This window comes from Mus caroli, unplaced genomic scaffold (genome assembly GCF_900094665.2).
Source record: "Mus caroli unplaced genomic scaffold, CAROLI_EIJ_v1.1 scaffold_23107_1, whole genome shotgun sequence".
Classification (NCBI taxonomy): Eukaryota; Metazoa; Chordata; class Mammalia; order Rodentia; family Muridae; genus Mus; species Mus caroli.
In genome coordinates this window covers 1-7,810 of record NW_018389111.1, presented here as the reverse complement: position 1 = coordinate 7,810, position 7,810 = coordinate 1, and the positions used below count along the sequence as shown (strand labels likewise).

The window sequence follows — 7,810 nt, the reverse complement described above, 5'->3', positions numbered from 1 at the left end:
CTCAGCGACTCTGTGGCTCCTGCCTGTCCCAGAAGCTGTCTGCCTCTGTGGTCCGCACTCTCACCTCTGCAGACTCGAAGTCATGAAATTCTTAGGCAAGATGGTGGAACTAGAAACTATCATCCAGAGTGAAGTAACCCAATCTCAAGGAAAACACATAGTCACACTCACTACTTCTATTTCTTTAAGGGTTATGGGACTGTTTAGATATTTTATCTGATCCTGATTTAACTTTGGTATTTTGTATCTATCTAGAAAATTGTTCATTTCATACAGATTTTCCATTTGTGTTTAGTATAGGCTTCTGTAGTAGGATATGATAATTTTTAAAAATTCCCTCAGTTTCTGTTGTTATTTCTCCCTTTTCATTTCTGCTTTTGTTAATTTGGATACTGTCTCTGTGCCCTCTGGTTAGTCTGACTAAGTATTTATGTATCTTTTTTAATTTCTCAAAGAACCAGCTCCTGGTTCTTTTGGTTCCTTATGTAGTTCTTTTATTTCTACTCATTTGTTTTCAACCCTGAGTGTGAATATTTCCTGCCATCTACTCCTCTTGGGTCCATTTGTTTCTTTTTGTTTTAGTTTCCAGGTGTGCTGTTAAGTTGCTAGTGTATACTGTCTCCAGTTTCTATTTGGATGCACTGAGAGATATAAGGTTTTCCTCTTACCACTTCTTTCATTGTGTTCCATAACTTTGGGTATGCTGTGCCTTCATTTTCATTAAGTTCTCTTTTTTTGAAGGATTAATCATATTTTTGTTTCTTTTAATTTTATTTCCAATACAGCCATTGCTTTCTTCCTATTCCCTCTCTCACAGTTCCTTATCCCATTCCACCTCCCCCCTGTCTCCAAGAGGATGTTCCCCTACCTCTGTACTCCCTGAGGTATCAAGTCTTTCAAGTGTTTGGAACCACTTTACTCACTGAGGCAAGACCAGGCAGTCCTCTGCTATATCACAGGCCTCAAACCAGCTGCTACTCGCTGCCTAGAGATCTCAGTATCTGAGAGATCTCAGGAGTCCAGGTTACTTGAGACTGCTGGTCTTCCTATGGGGTGTCCCTACTCCACAACTTATTCCATCCTTTCCCTAACTCAACCTTAGGGGTCCGGACCTCAGTCCAATGGTTGGGTGTATGTATCTGAATCTGTCTCAATCAGATGCTTGTTGGGCCTCTCAGTGGTCAGCCATGGTAGACTCCTGTCTGTAAGCACACCATAGCATCAGTAATCATTTTCACTAAATTCTAAATGGTCTATGATTTCTTTATTTTGTCCTTGACCAAGTTATCATTGAGTAGGGCATTGTTCAGCTTCCATGTGTATGTGTGCTTTCTCTCTTTCTCTTGTTTTTCTTGCTATTGAAGACCAGTCTTAGTCCATGGTGATCTGATAGGATGCAGGGGATTATTTCAATCTTCTTTTTTTTTTTCTGTTGAGGCCTGTTTTGTGACTGATTATATGGTCAATTTTGGAGGAGGTACCATGAGGTGCTGAGAAGAAGGTATATCCTTTTGTTTTAGGATGAAATGTTCTATAGATATCAGCTACATCCATTTGGTACACAACTTCTGTCAGTTTCACTGTGTCTCTGTTCAGTTTCTATTCATTGATGAGAGTGAGGTGTTGAAGTCTCCCACAATTATTGTGTGAGGTTCAATGTGTGCTTTGAGATTTAATAAAGTTTCCTTTATGATTGTGGGTACCCTTGCATTTGGAGCAAATATGTTCAGAATTCAGAGTTCATCTTCATGGATTTTTTCCTTTGATGAGTATGAAGTATCCTTCCTTATCTTTTTTGACAATTTTTGGTTGAAAGTTGATTTTATTCGATATTAAAATGGCTAATCCATCTTGATTCTTGGGATCATTTGCTCCGATAATTGTTTTCCAGCCCTTTACTCTGAGGTAGTGTCTGTCTTTGACACTGAAGTGTGTTTCCTGAATGCGGCAAAATTCTGTGTCCTGTTTATGTAGCCAGTCTGTTAATCTATGTCTTTTTATTGGGGAATTCAGTGTATTAATGTTAAGAGATATTAAGGAACAATGATTATTGCTTCTGGTTATTTTTGCTTTTAGAGGGGGAATTATATTTGTGTGGCTATCTTCTTTTGGGTTTGTTGAAAGACTTCTGCCCAGGATCTTCTAACTTTAAAAGACTTTGGTGAGAAGTGTGGTATAATTCTGATAGGTATGCCTTTATATGTTATTTGACATTTTACCTTACTGCCTTGCCACACCCGCTCCAGTGGAAAGTGTGTGACAAGCCCAAAACTTGGATGCAGTTCTGAGGTAGTTTCATGGAAACTTACTCTCCTGGAATCTTGGCATCCCATAGCATAAATGCTCCAAACATGTCCCTACGTCAGTTGATTAACGAATCTCTGTGCTTTCCTTCAATATTGTTTTATTATAAGTGCCTCCTAGGAATGATTTGACATATAGCTAAGGTAGACTAGCCACCACCTGTGTTTCAATATCCTAGCAAATCATTGAGCCGACCTTGGGTTTTAAATTTAGTAAGAATGCTACTCACTCAGACGAAATGCCAGGTGAACATAGCTAAACAGGTAAAAGTCATTAAAGAGGAAACAAAGTTCCCTTAAAGAATTACAGGAAAACACAACCAAGCAGGTGAAGGAATTGAACAAAACCATCCAGGATCTAAAAAATGGAAATAGAAAAAATAAAGATATCACAAAAGGAGACAACCCTGGAGATAGAAAACCTAGGAAAGAGGTCAAGAGTCATAGATGCAAGCATCACCAACAGAATACAAGAGATGGAAGAGAGAATTCCAGATGTAGAAGATATCATAGAAAACATTGACACATCAGTCAAAGAAAATGCAAAACACAAAAAGCTCCTAACCCAAAACATCCAGGAAATCCAGGACCCAAAGAGAAGGTCAATCCTAAATTTAATAGGTATAGAAGAGAGCAATGATTCCCAACTTAAAGTGCCAGTAAATATCTTCAACAGAATTATAAAAGAGGGAGGTTTCATCTGATCTCAATATGGAGACTTCTGGAAGCAAGAAGCAGAAAGCAGAAGAGCTGAGGGAAGAAGTGGAATGTCAGATGTTGAGTCAACTGAGCATGTCTTCTGCAAAGACTAAAGCAATGGGTGTGTGTGTGGGGAACAACAGCAACAAAAAAATCAGAGAAAGATAATAGTTGTAAATCAGAGCGGGGGGGGGGGAAGCTCAAGACACTGAGACATCAGGGCCCACTTGTAGGATGCTTGAATTGAAGAATGTTCCTGATTCAGCCAAAGAGACCAGGATGAAGACATCTCACAAAACAAACAAACAAACAAAAAACCAAAAACCCAACCAACCAAACAAAAAAACCCTGAAGACTGAACAAGGGAGAGAATCTCAAGGTGTTTTTCCTTGAAATTGTCACTGTACCAGAGGAGCAGATACCTGCCCTAATTGATCCTCCTATGCTCTATGAGGAAGTCAGCACCATGGTTGTGACTACTCCTGCCTAAGAGGCAGTATTGACATCTTGGGCCAGAATTACAGCCAGTGCTAAGAAGTTCGAGGCAGTGCCAGCCAATGGAAAATCAGAGCTCTATGGGGAAGTGTGGTGTGTAGTTCCTGAGAATTCATGTGTTTGGGTTCTGCTGCAGTTCCATGATGGACAAGCCTGGGTACCTGATAAGAAATGGAATGTGATTGCCCTCTTCCTGATTCTGGCGTCCATATTTCCACCCACACACCTGGAGGACAAAATGCTGTGCCCTAAGTGTGTCTACAGGAACAACATCTTAATTAAGATCCTTGAAGGAAAAAAGATACCAGGCTACAACAGACCACTCTGTACAAGGATTTACCACATCTTAGTGTTGGATCTTGCCTTATCCCTTCTATATGCCCCACCCCATTAAACCAGTGACCAAACGCCAGGGTGTAGCCTGGGTCCCGTATCCTGTGATATGGACTATGCTGGGCACCATCACTTGTTCTTCAGTTAAACTCTAGGCTAAACCACTCACATGTTCCTTCTGAACTGTCTTCCACCAATATACAAGGACCACAGACTCTCCATTTCACTCTCTGTGGTCTATTATGGGTCCCACATCCAATGTCTCAGCCTGTTCTAACCAGACCCAACTTCCACACAGCCATTCCTGCCTGTGAAGCAGCTGAACAGACATAATAGGTTTTAACATCTCTTGACACTGTCTATTCTAGTCACCCCTGATTGTGAAACAGATAAACTCTAGGCTGTACACAAAACATGCTCCCTTCCTGCAACCACCCACAAGACCCTTCTCTTCCATGCCACCCAGAACCCAGACTTTCCACATCCTCTTTAGGGGTCTAGCCTTATTGTATCTTCATGACTTCACTACCCCACTCAGTACTCAGACTCCCATATCTTCCTCTAAGTTCTTGGGTCCCACAACTCTTTATCCAGCCAGGTTGCACCACAACTTCCTGTGCACAAGAAACTCAAGGCTTCTCCCAGGACCACCTTATCTGTAACCACCTACAGGACAACTCTTGGCTACCTCCATCACAAAACTCAGTACCTAGACTACTCATGTCATCCTCAAGGGAATGGGCATTGCATCCCATGCCCCAGACTTGTCTTACCACCCTCACCTGCACTGCCGCTCTAGGCTTCCACAGGTACTCTTGCCCTAGCAGCCAACCATCCACTGACTACCAGGACACACAGTACCCAGTTTCCTATATCCTCCTCCAGGTTCTAGCCTGATGAGTGTACCTCACATGCCCATTCATACCTATTCTAAAATTCACCTGATCGAGCCATGGTCCCACAACTAGTGCATTAGCCTCGTCAGGACAGCTGTGTCTGACAAGAATCTAAATTCTAGGTTTCCAAAGGGTCCCATATTCTTTGCTCTGACCTATTATGACCACTTCTAACTGCAGCACCACTCTGTGGTCTTCCACCAGGAACCATCCTACCTACAACCAACCTAGGTCCCTATGTGCTGATTCTAACACTCCTATCAGTATGGAGATTCACATGTCTTCTGTGGTCCACTCTGGGCCCCTCATATCTCACTCAAGCCTATTTTGACTGTCCCATAATTCACCACAGCCAACCTGGAAACTTCAACAAAGCACCTTCCTACCTTAAACGCCCACAGTTCCCTTATGGACTACCTCTAACACCCCACTAGGTACCCAGGCCTCCCCACGTCCTCCTTCAGTGTCTAGCTTGGTAAACACCCCATCCATGTCTTTTCTGCAACATGCCAGATCTAGCCAGGATCACAAATCATTGTCTGGACACAGTCTGTCTAGCCCCACCTATACAGCAGTCAAGCCTTAGGCATCAGCAGGATCCTCAAATTTTTGACACTGAGGCAGACAACCTCTAGGCTTCAGAGAAGACTCATCCTTCTTCAACACCTATAGTCCCTTCTGGACTGCCTCTAGCATCTCACTATGTACTCAGTCCTTACAAACCCACCTCCAGAGTCTAGCCTTATCACTTTTGTGTGTCTGCACAACCCTACTCAGACTCCTTATGTACCCAGAATCCTTATGTGTCCCTTCAAGATATAACTTGCATTCCATGTCCCCTTATGCAGTCTAATATGATCACCACAGCCTGTGTCACAGTCATGCTCAAGATCCTGCTTCACACATGATCTGCCCTATGTGCCACCACCCACAGGTCCCTTCTGTGATGGCTCTACTACCTAACCCAGTACCTAGACTTCCCTGAACCTCCTCCAGAGTCCAGCCAATACAACTTCCCTCCATATTCAGACCTTTCTCACAACTTGTCAGAGCTATTCCAGGTCTCAAATTTCTTGTCCTGGACTAATCTGACCACCCAACGTATGAACAGATAGATAGGTCAAGGCTTTTGCTGGGAACCACCCTACTTGAAAGCACTCATAGATATCTTTTCTGCCACCCCTTCAGTATGCTATTCTATATACATCCATACCTTCTTCCAACTTCTAGCCTGATCCCTTCTGTGGGACCCTCACCATGCCACTCACTATACAGATTCCCTGTGGGAGCCATGAGCAATTGCCATTACAAGATGGCGCTGGCTTCCACTGTGCCTAACCAGTAAACAAACAATGTGCGCAGGTACAAGAGTGAATTTGTGCCAAGTCACTGCCCATCTCGGGGCATAGCAATGAGGCGATGGGCAAGCAACAAATCAGGTGCTGACACGCTGCTCCAAGGTGTATATAAGCAGCACCATTTTCCGGGGTTCGGGGTCTTCCTCCTAATGAAGCAATAAAGCTTTGCTGCAGAAGAATCTGGTTGTCCGAGTGTGTTCTTGCTGGCGAGAAACTAGCTCGGGACAATTGGCACCAAGAACCCGGGTAAGCCATATCATCGCCAGGTGCTGAGGGGACCCTCCATTCTCGGGGCGGATTCAGAACTGCAGGACGTGTTACGCTCTGTAAGGTATGTTCAGTCTTGAACTTTCTCCAGCGTTAGAGGCTTTTTTGTTTGTTTTCATGGGGCTTGTTCTTTTTCTTTTGGTTGTGTTCTGCTTTCACTGGTGGAACTGCTGACTGATTCTCGGTCGAGGACAGGCACAGTTAGATAAAAGAGCAGTATGGGAACCTCCCACTCCGTGGTGACTGCCTTACGGTCGGTCTTGAGGCAGTGTGGCCTAAAAATCGCCACTAAGACTATAGAGGGCTTTGTTAAAAGATAGATTGAGTAGCGCTGTGGTATGTGTGCTCAGGGTCATTAACTATCGCCTCCTGGGAGAAACTGAGAGAAGATCTAGTTAGGGAACAGCAGAACGGCAAACTTAAAGCAGGGACCATGCCATTGTGGAAGCTGGTAAGATCGTGCTTAAAAGATGAGGATTGTCAGCAAAAGGTTGAGGCAGGACAGAGGTTCCTGGAGGAGGTCCAAGACACTCTATCAGAGACAGAGCGGGGAGAGAGATTAGGAGTTCAGAGGAAACAAGGTGCACCTAAGAAAAAAAGCCTTTCAAAAGACCTTGAGCCCGAGGAAAAGAGAAATAAGGGAAAGTATGCCCTGGGAGAGCAAAAGGAGAAGAGAGAGAGAGAAAAAGGAAAAATATAAAAAGAGAAAAAGAAAAGAAAAGAAAATATAAAGATACAAAGGATAATATAAAAAATGAAAAACAAAAAAAAATTAAGTCAATTTACCCTCTTCTCGAGGACTTAGACTAAAGAGGCAGCCTTCATCAAAGGCTTAAAGATAGCTCTCAGGGCTACTGTGCCTCCTCTACCTTCTCTGGCAGTATTCCCAGAAGAAGGAGATAAGGAAGTAGAGTCTGAACATGAGAGAGAGAAAATAAGTTTTAGAAAAGCAGTTATCCCGTGTTTCGGATCTTTTAGCAAAAAAAGAGAAAAAATGAAAATAAGCTATTTCAGAGCTCTCCTAGGGACAGAAGGAAAACAGGAGACGTCCTGCTTCCTCTCTGGTTCCTATGGAGCTATTCTTAGCTCTGGTTAGGATAACTGTGTCCCTTTGAGACACCAAGTTCTATTCCCTGTCTGTCTATTATCTGTTTTTGGTGCACCAAATTGTCCATATGTCTGTCAATTCATGTTTGTTTTTGTTTTGTTGTTTAAATGATTGTTGTTCTGTGTTTCATGTTGAAAAATATAACTGGTTAAAACTTTATCTGCGACATCCAGCACCCTTCCAGCCGGAGGACAGTGACCTGCCCTGCAGGGAGCGCCATCTTGGCTCCGGGACTCCGCCGAACTTAGTCTGTACAGGTCAGAGTGAGGACCACAGAGGCAGACAGCTTCTGGGACAGGCGGGAGCCACAGAGTCGCTGAGGCAGCACCCTTTTGGGGCCGCAGACATCCG

General features: G+C 43.5%; 1 pseudogene; it reads left to right on the top strand.

Annotated features, from left to right (window-relative positions):
• The first annotated feature begins 3,014 nt into the window (after window positions 1-3,014).
• On the top strand, window positions 3,015-3,891 carry LOC110287947 (annotated as a pseudogene).
• The last annotated feature ends 3,919 nt before the right edge of the window (window positions 3,892-7,810 follow it).